The sequence below is a fragment of the Canis lupus genome, chromosome 22, assembly GCF_048164855.1.
Source record: "Canis lupus baileyi chromosome 22, mCanLup2.hap1, whole genome shotgun sequence".
Taxonomy (NCBI): domain Eukaryota; kingdom Metazoa; phylum Chordata; class Mammalia; order Carnivora; family Canidae; genus Canis; species Canis lupus.
The window spans coordinates 39,394,964-39,412,209 of NC_132859.1; the positions used below are offsets into that span (position 1 = coordinate 39,394,964).

At 40.0% G+C, this 17,246-nt stretch overlaps 1 long non-coding RNA gene across 3 annotated transcripts in view; it reads right to left on the reverse strand.

Moving 5' to 3' along the window:
* Positions 1-2,294: 2,294 nt before the first annotated feature.
* Positions 2,295-17,246, reverse strand: part of LOC140614163 (uncharacterized) — a 64,117-nt gene continuing 49,165 nt past the window's right edge. For 2 of the 3 annotated variants that reach the window (XR_012015065.1, XR_012015064.1), the window contains exons 4-6: positions 6,911-7,116; positions 4,463-4,627; positions 2,297-4,188 (exon numbers count right to left, since the gene is read on the reverse strand). This is a non-coding gene — a long non-coding RNA (uncharacterized lncRNA). Of the gene's footprint in view, positions 4,189-4,462; positions 4,628-6,910; positions 7,117-17,246 lie in introns of all 3 variants that reach the window. The other variant, XR_012015063.1, reaches the window with a different exon arrangement.

The window sequence follows — 17,246 nt, forward strand, 5'->3', positions numbered from 1 at the left end:
TTATTTCTCATTCACTTTCAAGGATAATTTCACTGGATACAAAGTTGTAGGTGGCTTTCCTGTTTCCATACCTTAACTGTTTCACTCCACTTTCTTCTTGCTTGCATTATTTCTGAAGAAAACTCTTATCATTGTTTCTGGATAGGTAAGGTGGGTTTCTTCCTCTGGCTTCTTTTAAGATTTTCTCTTTGTCTTCGATTTTCTGCAGTTCTACAATAATATGCTGAGATGTCATTTTTCTGGCATGTATCCTGCATGTTGTTCTGTAAGCTTCTTGAATCTTTGTTTTGGAGCGGGTTAATTTGGGGAAATTCTCAGTCATTGTTATTTCAAATATTTCTTCTGTTCCTTTCCCTCTTTTCCTCCTAATATTCTCATTTTTTTTTATGTTATGCCATTTGTGTATGTGGATACTCTGTTCCATTTTTTTCCTTCCTTCTTTCTCTTTACTTTCCAACTTGAGAAGTTTCTATTACCATAGCTTCAAGCTCACTGATTTTTCTTTTTGCCTCAAGCACATTCAGTCTACTGATGAACCCATCAAAGGTATTTTTTTTTTTTTTTTTTTTTAGTACACTCCACATCCCTGTGGAGCCCAATGTGGGGCTTGTACTCATGACCATGATGAAATCAAGACCTGAGCTGAAATCAAGAGTCAGATACTCAGGTGCCCCCAAAGGCATTCTACATTTCTGTTACCATGTTTTTCATTGCTAACACTTTGTTTTGATGCTTTCTTAGCACTTCTATATCTGTGCTTAAATTATCCATCTGTTCTTGTATGTTATTCACTTTTTTCATTAGTGTTCTCAGCATATTTATTATAATTATTTTAAAGTTCTGGTATGATCATTCTAAATTTTCTGGTATCTCTGAATATGACACTAGCATTTGTTCTGTATTTTCAGCCTGTAGTTTTGGTGTAGCATCTTCCTGACTCCTAGACAACACCATCTTCTTGCTTCTCCAGGTATTCTAAGATGTTTACAACCAATTCTCTGCATTAAAACTCTCTCTGTTTGGACTATATAGAAAGGTTTATATTTTCCTAGTAGATATTGACTAGAAGACTAAATGGAGTAGTATCCTCATGTGATCTCTGGAGCGCTATGCATGGGCAGCAAAAAGAGTTCTCATTAATACAATCGAAGCAAAATATATTCAGAAATATGTAGCTCAGGGAGCAGCAAAGATATAAATGTTGTCATGCAGTACAAATGAGAAAAAGCACCAGAAGTTTTAATTCATGAATTTGCTTGTGCTCTTGTCCAACTCTTAACTATTGTTTAGCCTTAACATGATATACACAGCTATTAAAATTAAATGTGGACCCTATGTCATCTTCTTTAAAAAATGTTCTTAATTGATCTTTCAATAGGTGAATGGATAAACTGTGTACATCTGTGCAATGCAATTCAGCACTAAAAAGAAATAAGCTCTCACCTATGGAGGACTTGGCGGAAAAGACATGGAGGAAACTTGAAGGCATATTACTAAGTGAAGGAATCCAAACTGAGAAGACTACATACTGTATGATTCCAAGTAGAATGTTATATACTTGGAAAAGACAGAACTATGGAGATAGTATAAAGATCAGCAGTTGCCATGGGGTTTGGAGAAAAAGAGGGATGAATAGGCAGAAAAAAGGATTTTTAGGACAGGGAAATTATTCTGTATGATAGTATAGTGAGTACATGTCATTATACATTTCTCAAAACTCATAGAACATCCCACAGAAAGAGTGAACCCTAATATAAACCATAGTCTTTGGTGATAATAACGTGTCAATGTTGGTTCATCAATTGCAACAAATGTACTACTCTGGTGGAGGATGTTAAGTGGGGGGAGGTTGTGCCTATGTGGGGCACATGGATATATGGGAACACTCTGTACTTTCCACTTCGTCTTGCTGTGAACCTAAAACTGCTCTTAAAAAAATAAATTATATTTTTAGAAAATAGTTACACTCTGAGGGAGTTGCACAAAAATGCCCCATTTAGGGATAGAACCTTGATTTATTAATCCACATAACAACAGGAAAACCAGCATTTTCTCACAATTTCCTCTTTCATGCATTCCTATGAAAGCCAAAGAGTTAAAGCACACCAGAAATAAAAACCCCTGGTTGAGTTATCCAGCAAGTAGGACTATTCCTTAGGCAGATTTTAAAATCTGTTTTGTAGAAATTAATCCTTCTACAAACATCACAGAAACTGCAAGCTTAACTTGATGTTTCTATAGACAAGGAGAAAAAGGAACGTTACACCAACATTGCATACACCATCTTGGAAGGCAGCCTCTTGCAAACACAATCACATTTGCTTCTTCATGCTGAATCAAGATCACAGAGACATTCAGAAGTGAAATTAAATGAGGGAACAATAACAATATGCTTGAGTAGTTTATTATTTGTGCCAGTCTGGAAAAGTACATTACACTCTAAAGGAAGAAATAATAGTACAGCTGGATGACAGTATATTTATTGTTTATTGCAAGAAAAATGTATTGCTTTAATACCATGAAACTACATTTTATAACTAGTCTTTAAGTCAACAAACAAAAACAGAACTTTCTCTTTTTTACAATCTGACCTTTCTCTAACTGTACTTAATCGATGCTTCAGTCATGGTTAACGCTTGTAAGCAACAGAAGCCAGACTCTGCTTGAATAAGCAAAGGACAATATTCAAAGAATATTAAGCAGGACACAAAACGACTTGGAGGGCTGGAGGACCAGGCTCGAATGAACTCCTAGAAACAGTTCCCAAAACACTGCAGAATTAGGCTGATTAGGAAACTGTTGCCATCAACCAATAATTATGCGGTTTAAACCGCTGTCGCATCCATACCAGGAATTCTCTCTCAGAGCCAAACCCTCAAAGAAAAAAAGTGAGTTTACCAGATGTATCAGTCAGGGGTATCCAGAGAGATAGAAAATGCATGTATGTGTATGTGTATGTGTATGTGTATATGTGTGTATCTTATCGGCTTAAGAAATGGGCTCATGTGATTGTGGAGTGTTGGTAAGTCCAAAATCTGATGGGGTAAGCTGGCGGGGAAGAGTTGCAATTCAGGTCCAAGGACTGACTGCTGGCAAAATTCCCTCTTGCTTTGGGGAGTTTAGTCTTTCGTTCTATTCAGGCCTTTAACTGTTTGGATGAGGCCCATACTGGAGAGAAAAATCTGCTTGATTCAAAGTCCACCAATTTAAATGTTAATCTCATCCAAAAAAGAAAAAAAAAAAAAACCCTCACAGAAAGTCCAGAATAATATCTGGGTACCATGGCTCAGCCAAATTGACACGTAAAATTATCTGTCACGCCATCCCAACACTCTTCTGCCATCAGCTTTGCATCGAAGTTTGGCAAGATTTGGCAAAATTATGCTTGATTGGCAGAGTGAATCAGTGGGGCTCTAGGCAGGAAAGAGATGGCACATTGCAAAGGATAATTGCAGAGTTTTTATTAAGAGGACAGTTTATCTTGATGTGGGAAAGGATGGTGATACAGCCAAGGACTAACCTCGGAGTGGCTGGGGGAGGGGGGGTAGGCGGTGGGCACAGACCATGACAGCATCTACATCTGAAGGGCCAGGGAAAAGGAGCTATTCCTGGAACAGCCTGCAGAGATAGTAGTGATAGTAAACAGTTTTTTGTTTTGTTTCCTTTCATTTCAGAGCTTTGAGGGAATTTATTGAGAGCAGCTTTCATGTACCAGAAGGGTGCTCAACTTTTCTCCTTCACAGGTTCATGGCTGGTGATCCTTTAATTAACCCTAGTTGGTAGGCCACACTGCAATGACCACAGTAGCCACAAAAAGAAATAAAATCACCATGATCATCCCACAAGATGTTGACTTTCTGTCCACCATTTTCACAGACCTGGTTTCAGTAGGACGGTTCTCATCGGTATTGTCCACCAGGTTGGCAAGGTCATCAGTTATGTCCATAACTCTCTGATATTCCTACTGTCTATTCCTGGAACAGTAGCAACAGTTAGAACACTTCCCCGGCACTGATGGAGCTGGAGGAGTCCGTGTTCCACTGCTCTCTCCTCCCTCTCCCCAGTCTCCTCTTGTTGCCTCCCATTGGCCAAACCCAACCAGAAGCCAGAGGCAGGGGAACGTGGTAATATGTCCATACGGTCATCCTCCTGGGGGGCACAGCAGGCAGAGAAGGGTAGAAAGTAGATCTGGAGAGACAAACAAAAGAAATCAATCACACCGAGCCTGGGTCACTAGCCACCAGCTGTAAGATGGATTGGGAAGGTGAGAGTCAGGAACACAAGACCCTCCTTCTACCTTCAGGGATAGATTTAAAAGGAGGGAAATTTCCAAACTACAGGAAAGGTGTTCTAATGCTACTGGGTAGATGCAAACAAGACAATTGTCCCCTTTGAATTCCATCAATTGAGTCCATCACAAAGATCACAGACATCTTCAAACAGCCACTGCTGTGGTACACACCTTTCCAATCTTAGAAAAGCTGAAAACAACAAGGACGCCTCCTCACCCACAGGTCTTTCTCTCCTTTTCCAGAACATCCTTTGTCCTGGGACTCCTAACTATTTATATCTTCATGCAGGCCTTCATCTCTGCCCTTGGAGGAGACTGGAAATTCTCTAGCGTTATCTGAAAAAAAAAGAAACAAGAAATAAACACACTTGCACAAAAATATAATGTTTCATTTTGGCAAGGACACTCTAAATATATAATTTAGTACCCAAATCTCCGATTTAGTCTTAGAAATATTCAAAGTCAAAGGGCGTTGGCCTGAATCGAGGAGAGATTCCAACAGGACATATAGCAACCTCCTGCTATCCTCGTGGCAACTCAGGTGATGAGTCACCAATCTGTGGTTTTGGGGGCCGTGGAAATTGGCATCAGCTCTTCCTCCAGGTGTTTTCTAAAAATCACACACACCTATGCAAATATAATCTTAAAGTCTAGAGCTTTCATCCCCGAAGCCATCCTTATAAAAATAGACCAAGGTCAGAAGTTATTACTGGTACTTAGGGTCAAATCCGCCCTGCAAAGGTATTATCCTCCACTGAACTTAATATTAATTTTTAGTTGCCAACATTTAAAGATCGGGAAATTCAAAACCAAAATCCAGATTGTCAGCTGCTCCTAAACGTTAAGATGCTCTGGGAAAACCAGGCCTGTGTTCCGACATGATAGCACCCAGAGGGAGCTGAGACACATCTGACTCCTATCTCTAGGACATGGGCTTTTCAAATTACCATTTCTTTTATCCCCTAGAAACCAAAGCTGACCATGAGGGACTGACTGTCATCATAATTGACCTTTTGTGTTTCCTGTAGTCAAGTTAGAAAGAAAAATATTTCTCACAAATGTCCATATCAAAAAGTGGGAGGAATTAATGATAGACTAAGAAAATCATACGTTTCAAGCAAAGGGGGAGGAAGCTTATTTTTTGATGTGGCCCAGCCCACTTTACTCATTGCTTTTGGCATAGGCCTGAGTGACTTGTGGGGTGGTGATACCTGATATGGCCCGAGCAGACTCCATTAGACCCATGTTGGCCTTTCAGTTCCTTATTTGATTTTACTTGCTTTTCAAACATAAATTTTCTTTTCATCACAAATGCTGCACGTCACCTATAAGAATAGCGACATCCAATTTCATTCATTATCTGATCTGAATTCATTGTCCAATGTACGGAAGGCAATTCCAGAGGCCAGATACTTGACTAAGCACCAGAGATTTAGCAATGACAAAGACCAACATGATCTTGGCCTTCAGGGAGCAACCGCTCTCTGTCCAACTCTTTTCCAGAAGCTAATTGGAGCTACATATTACTATGTAGAGATCTCATTTTTCAGTAAGCAACTTCATAGCTTTTCCATAAGCCTGCACTCAGACCTGGAAAAGCATCCCTGGTATGGTAATAAAGGTTGCTTTCTATAAGAAGTGATCAGACAAGGGCATCTGGATGGCTCAGTGGTTGAGTATCTGCCTTTGGCCTAGGGTGTGATCCCGGGGTCCTGGGATCAAGTCCCACATCAGGCCCCCCATGGGGAGCCTGCTTCTCCCTCTGCCTGTGTCTCTGCCTCTCTCTCTCTGTATCTCTCATGAATAAATAAATTAAATCTTAAAAAAAAAAAAGAGAGAGAAGAGATCAGACAAAGATGGAGAGAGGCAAAAATTATTTCCACAGACTAGACTTCAAAGGTTTTTACTATTGTATTGCTCAGGATAGACTGTTGTGTTGCGGTAACAAATGACTCCAAGATCCAGAGGGTTACTTCTTGTTCATGCTACATGTCTCCCAGATCAACAGTGGTGCTTCTCCAGGTCAGCTTCATCCTGGGGCTCAGGCTGATGGATCAGCCTCTACCTGTGACCTGGCCAGTATGCAGCAGTAGGAAAGAACTATGGTAGAACCACAGAGTAGCCCTTAGGTCTTCTGCTTGGAAGTCTCGAACATCATCTTCATTTCTTTGGACAATGCAAGTTTCGTGGCCACACCTGAGTTCAATGCAACAGGGGTATATAATCCTCCAGCAGGATGGGTACTACATATCTGCAAGAAATTGATAGTTTCCAACTATAAAGCCAAATAATAGCACAGGAAGAAATGGGCAGCCCAGAGTCAGGTGTATTTCCTTGTTCCTTGCTGCAACGGCCCTGGCCACATGTTTTCCTCACAGGGCAGATGGATGCTCACACTGTGTATTATGACCTACGTTCCAAGGTCAAGGTCCCCTGCCTGCTCATCATGGCAGAGTTACTGATACAGGAAGCCTAGAAAATTGGTTTGCTTTGGGGGGGTCTGGGGGGTTTGAGGGGTACTAAATAACTTCCTGACTTAATTGATTGATGAATAATAACTCCTAAAATTAGCTCTGCATTTCATTACATAGTGTCTGAAATGAAATCCACTCAGCTTACCTGAAATCCTGGGAAATGCAAATGATGAACAAATGTCCTTTAAGCTCCTAAAATTGTCTTCTCCAGTTGTCTTCCAGGCATTACATATGAGGGTGGGAGGGGGATTCATTTCCATTTGTATAGCCTCTCTTTCTCCACAGCTTCCAAGAGCACCCACAGGTTTACAATCTTAACCATCAGAAAGGTCTTAGTTCTTTCTTCAATCCCTTAGAAGGAGATAAAGATTGGGAACTGAAAACTATAATTACTTCCCACCCATGCTAACTCGTACCTTTTCTCTCCAAAAATGCGCCAGTAGAATTTATAAAATACAGATGGGAGAAAGCAGCCATGTGATTCATAAAGATCCGGGGCAGGAGCCAGAGGACTGTAAATACACAAATGCCTTGCAGGCGGGGAAGGGAATCCTCTAGTTCCCAGAGAGGAAAGCACTTAATCCCCAATGCGCTGGTGAGAAATCCTGGAAGATGATTCCTTCACCAAGGAAGATGAAGGTGAAGAAATCCTTTGTCTTTTATTTATTTATTTTTACTTTATTTTTATTTAGGGGAATGGGTAGGGGCAGAGGAAGAGAGAGAGACAGAATCTTAAACAGGTACCACATCCAGCGCAGAGCCCAACACAGGGCTCGATCTTGCAACCCTGAGATCATGACCTGAGCCAAAATCAAGAGTCCAACACTTAACCTACTGACCCACCCAGGCACCCCAGGAATCCTGAGTCTTTTATAGCAATTAACTATACCTGTGGACCATGTGCATTGCAGTTTATTTTCATTAGTTTACTTTCAGCCCCAAAGAGATGCGTAAATTCAAGTTCCCCAAAATTATTCCACTATAAACCACTAAATGTTAACTCCATGGGAAAACATGATTAAAAATAGAAATACTGTTATTATGGGTCTGAGGCCCTTTTGTCAAGATCCGAATGTGGGAGGTCAAATGTGCTTTCCCAAATGTAAGCCTTTTAACCCACATTACCACTTCCTCTACCACAGATTTCTAAACTCAGCAAGTATTTACCAAGAATCCGTGGGCTGAAAAATGACTTTAGTTGCAGAATGTACTTACCTACGAGGCAATGAAGTGATTGTCTCATGTCCACCTCTGAGCGGATGTTTATACAGACAACCTGGCCAAATGAGCAAGATTCCATGCAGTCTTTGATAAAGCCCTCCCATAAAATGTGAGAAAATTTACATTTTCATAAGCTTGAGCTTATTAAAAGGAAACGGGAAGAACCTTGATGAAAAAGCCAAGGGATGATGTGGAAAATTTTCTTAATGCCATGCTTAAAGTCCAGGGCAAAAATTGACACCTTCTAAGATACAAGTGCTACACTAAAAAAAAAAATAAAAAATAAAAAATAAAAAATAAGTGGCACGTGTCCGGTCTACACACAATTGAAAGGTAAGTAGTAGAGATACAGACACAATTCCCATCTTTCATGGAGCGTATGGTATATGGGGAAAGATAGACAAATATTTGGAAATTGGATGAGGAGAGGTATATAGAACTGTGGAATACAGAAGAGAGACATTTACTTTGGGCGAGTCAGAAAAGGCTTCCTTGAGGAAGTGGCTTGGAAGCTGAGACCTAAAAGATTTGTGGAATATTAATTAGAACACATGGCAGCTCAGATTTGCTGCCCACGGAGATTCTCACTGTTGTCAGCTCCCCACTTTTTTCATCCAAGAAGCTCCCACCAGGCACTGCACATCACAGTCATCAAAGCTCAGCAGCAAACCACCCACCTGATTCCATTAGGCAGACAATGAGACAAATAAATGGGGAAACAAGTTGAGGACTCTTTCCCATCCAAAAAGATCTAAATGGAAAAATCTAAAGTTTACTTGTTTACTCGATACTAGTTTACTAGTATTACAGAAGTGAGCTACTTTGGATTCTATAGAATAGGTGGTCACAGACTCCTGTCAAGACCATGGTAACTAGACCTTCCCACAGTCAAGAATAGAGCACCACTTTTTTTTTTTTTTGATAGTCTTTAAAAGATAATGAGATAGGAAACTGTAGCTTTATAAATGGAACAAGAAGGAGGATATTCTTGTCAATCGTTTGACAAATGTATTTGAAAACTTTCCTCTAAGATCAGTGCAAAAAGGAAAATAACAGCAAGTGTTACCAACAGTCGATAGCACTCTTAGATTTAAAGATAAAATGTACATTGCTCTTCTATAATGCTTTTCATGCTTCAGTCAGAACGATAGTATTTGATCCCAAGTTTCTCATAAGCAAGCAACAACCTCAGCACTTGGGTGACTCAGGGGCTGAGCATCTGCTTTTGGCTTAGGGTGTGATCCCAGAGTCCTGGAATGGAGTCCCACATCGGGATCCCCACAGGGAGCCTGCTTCTCCCTCTGCCTATGTCTCTGCCTCTCTCTGTGTGTCTCTCAAGAATAAATAAAATCTTTAAAAATAAATAAATAAAAATAAAAATAAATGAGCCACAACCTAGTTTAACCAGCTATAATCCAATTGGCAACCAGATGCAAGTAGTTTGATCCAACTGACAAGGCTGGATATGGAAGACTCTAAGGAAATTGATTACAAGTAGAACAATTGCATGAGGATTAATAATTTGTCTTCTGAAGATGTTCAGTCATTACAGATAAAAATGTTCTTTGATATAATTCTCATAATTAGGATGCCTGTTTCTTCTGGGGGTTATTTGTACTACATGTGGTGTCTTCCTCATTAGCCATGCAAAAAAAGAGGTTGAAATAGATCAAAAAAAGGCCAACAGCAACCCAAACTCCATGCCCAAAGTGTATGGTCCTACAATCAAGTGTAGTGTTGGTTTGACAAGGACCTCTGGTTCTGGCTGCCTTTTCTTTTACCTATAATAGGTGTTGCTTGTCCCATCCCTTCTGCCAAAGCCAATTAACCCAAGTTCTCCTTACAAACCTTGAAGGCATTTTATTAATCAAAACCACCTGTACTGAGACACGTTTCTTATTCATCCAAGAAGAGAAAGACTCAGGAGCTCTGGTTATAGAAAGCACTCACTCAGCTCCCAGAGATTCTTTTGTTAGGGAAAAAGAGGCCACGTGGGGTGCATCATTCCTGGGGCTCTGTGCTGTGTGTTAACAGGCAGAAAGACTTCAGAGGAGATTGTTTCTGGCCTTTCTTTGAAATAAATGTAACTATAGCCTCAAGTTTGGGGATTGTACAATCTGGAAATGAACTCCTGGGTAATTTCACACGTTGTGAAATATTTGTTGGGTGGGAATAAAAGTCTATGAATTATGCCTTATTCCTCTCAGGGAGAAATCTCTTGAGAAAATTATAGCAAAGCAATGGGATTCTTTATTTTTTTTTCTGTTTGGAAATAAAAAACCAACTATTCTGACAGTACCATTGTGTATTCTGATTTTTTTTTTTTTTTGTCCTGAGGAAGCTGAATTTTGCCTTATTTGTAATGTGACTTGAACGAAAATTATGTATTTCCACTATCCATACGATACAGGGATGATTACAGTGTTCTCTCTAGGGCTAATAGTCATTAAATGAATCATTATACTTTATTTCCTCCAAATATTCATGATGCATTTTTTATAACGCATTTTTAAAATTGATTTCTCAATTATGAATCTGTTGGATCAAGTAAAATACAATGAGTTTTCAACATGTAAGTCAGTTTCCAGCCTTCTGCAATTTGTTGGGTTCAGTCATTTCTTCCAAAGAATATTCTCACAAATCCATTGGATGACCTGTTGCCTTCCTTTCCTGACCTCCCCTCACCCACCAACACCAGGAAAAAAATGTCCCCAAAAAGCCAACTTTAAAATATAAATATTAGCTGATAGACTGTCAACTTTCCAAATGTCAGTGGGAGAAATAAAAGGCTACAGACTGATTATTGGTAGAAGCAGGGACTTACAAAATGACCCCAATCTATCTAAAGGATCATCTTTTGTCTGCCTTGTCCCAGACTTATTTGCAGTGATTCCAGCTCAGATTCCATTTGGGATATTTAAAAGTCTTTGCCATTTGTGTAATTCTCTTCTTCAACTTGCCTGCGGTCCTTCTTTTCCTCTCTTCCACTCTCAATCTCCCCATTCTCTAAAGGTTTTAGCTTCTGAGAGGAATATGACTGAACTACTCAGAAGCTTTTTCATGGCTCTAAAAAGAAAAACTTTTAAATTTTCACAAAAGGAGATTTCTTTTATGACACCTTTGAATTTTTTTAAGTTCACCATTACGTTCATAATTACCTACATTTTCTAAGTAGTTGGGATTTTCTTTTCCGTAAGGATTCATAAATATCTCAAATGTTCCTACTGTTTTATTAATCACTTTCACATGGGCGGTTTTACACTTGGCATTAAAGATTTCCCTAAGAAAATATCCAAGAACTATCATTCTTCCTATTCATTGATCTTCCCAAAGATCTCTCAGTTTAAAGTCTCCCAGATAAGAGCTCTTTATCTGATTTTTCCTTCAAAACATAAGGAGGTTATCTCCAGGAAAAGGAAATGGAGAACAGGGTAGTAGTCAAACCTACTTTTTACTTAGGCTGGTTTTCTCTCCATTAGGGAAAACTTCATGACTTAAGACAATACAGATGTACTCTTTCATAACCAGAGGTCTGGTTTGGATCCACTGATATCTCTACTCAGGGTTCCAGGAGGCTGGAATCAAGGTGTCAGCCGGCCTCATCTCTCCCTGAAACTATGGGAAAGAATCTTAAGTTTCAGCTCATTTAGGTTGTTGGCTAAATTCGGATTGCTGGTGGTTGTCAGCCAGAAGCCAGTCATGGAGCCTCTAGGCCACCACATTCCAGATTGTCTTCTCCCGGCAGACCTGGTCTGATCATGCACCCAGTGAGAATCTCTGGGCCTTCCTCTTTTCCAGCAGCTCTCCAACTAGAGCCTAAGAAAATTTGACCAGATTAGGCCCACCTTGATAGTCCAGGAAAATCTCCCTATCATAAAGTTCACAACCTAAATTACATCTGAAAGTCCCTTTCACCATATAACATGTTCATAGGACCCGAATATTAGGGCATGGACATCTTTCTGAGGGCACATTATTGACCTATTACATGACTGTTGTTTTGGGTTTGTTTTTTTTTACATTTTGAATTTGTGCCATGTATATGTATTATGTATTCCAAAAAAATTATTTAAAATAATAGAAATGGACATATGGAACAACAATATGGCAACATTTGTATTTGTTGAGTGCCTGCCAAGTGACAGACTCTATAATATACACATTACCTAATGTTATCATTACAACATTATCATCTAGACTTTACAAATGAGGAAACCAAGGCCCAGAGGGCTTAAACATTTGCCCAAGGTCACACAGCTAGTGTGCAGCAGAGTGTTGCTCACTCAGAGGTGCTGGCACTACCAGAGCCTACCTCTAACCATTATGCAACACACCTGCCGAGCGACAGCTTTGGGAAGCACTGCTCTAGTTTCCCTTAATCTCTCCCACTTACACAGATTTCTCTAGGGGAGTAAATACTGGAGGAAACAACTCTAAGTGCACTATGTTTCCTGAGAGCTCAGGGAAAGCTTTCTGGTTTTATAGATCAGCATCCCTGGATAAGCCATTTCCCTCCTGCCCATCCCCAGGTGTTAGAGAGCTGAAGGCCACCACCAGCACTAGTGAGCCAGGCGAAGCAAAGGCTAGTAAGAGGGAGGCACTGGGTGCAATTTTTAGAGGTGGCAGGCTACAAATCGCCTCCCGTACTCTACCGGCTTCCAAGTACCAGATGTATATATTATCCCAAAGGCCACTGAGTAGCTGCCTGATGATCCTCTGAGGCTCTCTGCTCCATCCCATCTCTGGGGGGAGAGATGGGAGGCTCCACATTACCTAAGACACAGAGAATCCCTAGTCTACATGAGCCCTAAGTAGCAGAGGGTCAGAGGGCAGCGAACAGAGCCCCACACACACTCCCCCTCCTACAAATACTTCAGGCCCTCTATCTGCTATGTGTGAAATTAAGTTCTACTTTTCCAATCATACACATATTACATGTTCACTGAAGAAAAATTACAAATCATACAGATGAGTAAAGAGAAGAAATCAAGTTAACATATCTCTCCACCAACAAAAAGCCACTGTAATATTTTGGTGTATATACTTCCAGATGTCTGAATAAGTGTATACATGTTTGTGTTATGAGAGAAAAGAGAGAAGAGGCAAAGAGAATAAATTGATTTCACCTTTTAAAAAGTAGAATCAAAAAAATAATTAATTAATTAATTAATCAATAAAAAGTAGAACCATCCCACATATAGTTCAACATTCTTTGATTTACATTAGTTATTTTCATGAAAATTTTTTTCATGTCAGAAGACAAACTTCTACCGTGAAACTCTTCTATAGTTCAGAGGAGGCTTTTGAAAATATTTTTAAATGAGTAGCATATATTCACTGAAGAAAAATTAGAAAATATAGGAAAGGCAAATAAAAATGTAATTCCACCATGTGGAGACCACTACTGTTAGCATTTCCACCTTCATTGTTACTAAATGCATACTCTTCTGGTTCTCCCAAATTGAACACTGTGCCAAGATTTTGCTAGACAGGATTTCGCTAGACATGTTTTTGCTAGACAGACAGCAGCAGCAAACGTAAGAGAAGCTAAATCTTCACTCACAGCTTTGGTTATCTCTTAAAGACTGTTCTAGAAGAAATGCTAGATCAGAGGACATGTAGGTTTTTAAGGTCATTGATCAATATCACTAAATCGCTCTCTGGGAGAGGTTGCAGGGTATAGGAGTAACTTTTTCCAGGCCTCGTCATCAATTTTGAATAGAATAATTTTTTTTAATTCTTTCAGCCTGTCATTTAAAACACTGTGAAATAAATAAATAAATAAATAAATAAATAAACAAACAAATAAATAAATAAGACATTTTCAACTTTTTACAAAGCTGTTTGGGGTTTTGGTTTGAGAGCACAAGCTCTAATAGCCTTTCTGGAATACTGTTTAATCAGATCATCACCCACTACAAGGGGCAGATATGTTTTTAAGTAAGAAAAGTCACGAAAGACACATTTTCTGGGGAAAAAAACTGTGAAATCATAAAAATAAAAATTCAGGTAAAGAAAGAAATGGGATACTACTTTGTCATTTTTTCTGGAAGGAAATAGAGTTATCTTTGCTTTGATTTTGTTTTCCTTGGCAACCAGTCCCAGGGAATCCATTTATAACTTTAAGATTTTGGTTCAAATACCAATTTAAGATTACCCTGACTAGGTTCTGACATCCCTTTGGTGAACACCTTAGTGCAAAGAAACGGGAACACAGGAACATCCTGTCCTCTCCCCTCTTGCTCGGCTCGTCAAAAGACAAAGTGCCTGCTCAGAAGGTTCATCTTTAAGAAACCCTTCTGGCTTTTGTGGATCTGCTCTTGGTCAGAGAACATATAATCAACCACATGGAACTCAGTCCAGCAAAGACATTGGCCCATTTCCAGCAATTATCTGAGAAATTCTATTTCAGCCAGTTTTAATCAACTTGCAAATCCCAATCACCCCCAGCAGTGAGTAATCACAGTCAGGTCTTATAGAAGCAGTGATTGTGTTTGTGACCCCAGAAGACCTCTCTCCATGAGCTAGCACTTGGAAATCCCTGGGGTCTCATTGTCTCCCATTAAAATTTCACCATTTCCCGCTAAGATATCTAAATAAAGAAGAAAATGATGCCCAGGTGCTGGAAGGGCTGCTAACTTATGGCCACCTGCTGCTGTCTGTGTCGGCTGGGCCAGAGCTTGTGGAAGCGAATAATTACCCAGGAAGTAGATGTGTATTCCACTCCTTAGTGTCATCGGATGCCTGGCTTGACCAGAGATTTTCTCCCAGCAGCTCCAGCAATGATAGTTCTGAACCAGCCATCTGAGAGTTATTGATTCTTGGTGAATTTGGCCTTGGTACCAACAGCTATTTGGAGGCAACATTTACCCAGAGGTCCTAGTTTAACCCTAGCAGTGAAGCTTTTATGGCACTGGCAAAAGTTGCCACCCCATTCAGCCAAAATCCCAATGGTGATGCTTTGTCTACCCAGCAGAGGTCCAGGCTGTGTATTACAGCAAGTGGAATAGACCAGCTCTCAACTGTGTCATGCAGAGCTCCTTCATTCTGAATGAACACCCACATGTTAAAACTGTATACCAAGTAAAGAATTGTTTTTCACTATGAGATGAATCTAGAAAAAAAAGTCACAAAACTTAGCACTTTATATTGTGAGTAAAAAAACCCAAAAAACAAAAAACCTATTTCTGCTTTTAAGTGTTAAAGTAGAAGGAAGAGGACAGAGATAGCCAAAATTTGCCTTTAGAAAATAAGATCTTCCTCCCCACATTGCCAGAGCAGTTTTTCTAAAACATTTTTTTGAAAATTAATTCTCTCTATATAAAAACAGTAAATGAATTCTGACCAATTTCCATTTTTAAAAAAATAGATAATTTTTATGCTCTAATTTAACCTCACAAAAAGACCACAAGCATTTCTTCAACTGGGTCAGATATTAGGAAGTTAGTTGTACCAACACTACTGTCAAGCACACCTGCCAACGATTTAGCATCTCCCTGCTTCATGCTTCTCTGAACAGCAGGAAATGTTCAGCATTGTCACAAAGCTACCTTCCTGTGCTTTGCTACGCAAGCATCTTCTACCTGCATTATTTTCCAGGGCTTATTTCCTATCTTGCAAAAAAGAAACTGCACTACCTGTTTCTCTAGCTACAAAGATTCCTCCCATAATTTGCTATTATTATATGAAGTCCTGATTCCCCTTAGTTGATTAGACTTAAGCTTTATGCCTGAGATACCTGTATGGTGTTTTTGCTTGGGTTGTGTGGTCTGTTATACACTGAGAAATAATACTAGGCAAGCTGTACTACTACATGCTCTGATGTGATGATGCCATGCACTGACACTGGCCAGGTGTGCTCTGAGGAGTAACTGACCCTTTCCGTACTCTGCAGAAAGCCAGAGGAACCTGGAAATTCATGCCACCATCTCTGTACCATGAGCTGGTCCTTATCCAATAACCAAGAATATGTAAATCTAAGGTCAAGATAACACTGAGACATAATTCAGATTTCCCCAATGGCATCAGGCTAGAGATAACTCTCTGTAGGATTTTGCTTCCTTTCACCTCTATTGGGTTTCTTTCTGCTTCCATTAACTGTTGCTTATACCCAACCTCAGTTATCCATTGGTATACCACAACCCCAAATTGTTTTTTATTGTTGTATTAAAAAAAAAAAAAAACTTCAGTGATCTATTGCTACATAACAAACTAGCCCGAAGTTCAAAAACAGTGATCATTTTATTTGCTCATGATTCTCCTGGTCAGGATTCCGATAAAGCATAGTGGGGATGTTTGGGGACCTCTACTGGGATGGCTCAAATAACTGCGGGTCTGGCCAGGATGATGTGATTGGCATCATATGTCACTGTCAGCTGGGTTCCTCAGTTCCCCCCTGTGTGATCTCCCCATGTCACTAGCTTAGATTTCCTCATAGCTCAGTGGTCTCAGGGTGGCTAAGTTTCTTACATGACTGGCCACCCTTAGGGACAAGAAGTTGCTAGGTCTCTTAAAAGATAAGCCTGGAATTGGGCTCAGCACTGCTCCTGTCACATCTATTGGTCAAGGCAGGTTAGAAGGCCAGCTCTGATAGGGGAGAAGTAGATCTCATCTTGGTGAGTTGAGTAGCATGTGCAACCAAGGAGGGAAAGAATGGAAAGCAGCCAACCCTGGAGACCAACTACCACACTGCCCTCCCCTTCTGGCTTACTCCCTTTCAGGTTTCTTCCCAGAGCACTTTCTAATTGAAACCCTTATATACAAATAGACCCTCAGATCACCATCTGCCCATGAGGAACCTGACCCTAAGACAGAGGTTATTCCAATCCCAGCTTCTAGTCACTTCTGCCAAGGTTTGTTACTAGCACAGGCCCCGCTCAAGTCTCTAGCCTGACATGTGCCAAACCCCAAGGGATTGCAAATTGGGCTGCTCGTTATAAACACGTGGGAGTAAAAAAAAAAAAATTCAGGTCCTACCTTCCTCAGAGATTCTGAATTAATTGCACTGAAATGAGACCTACGCATGGGTATTTTTGGTTTGGATTTTTGTGTTTTCTTTTTTTTTAAATTTCTGCCAATAATTCTAATGTGCAACACAGGTTGGGAACTACTGTTCTAAGTAGTTCAAGCTTTGTGTATGAAAACTTGTGTGTGGTGGGAGGGGGGCGGGAAGGAGGATTAAAATGCCACAAGGTGTCCTGTGAAGAGGGAAGAAATAACCCTTGACCAAATCACCTCTTGCCCTGAGAACAAAATCTTAT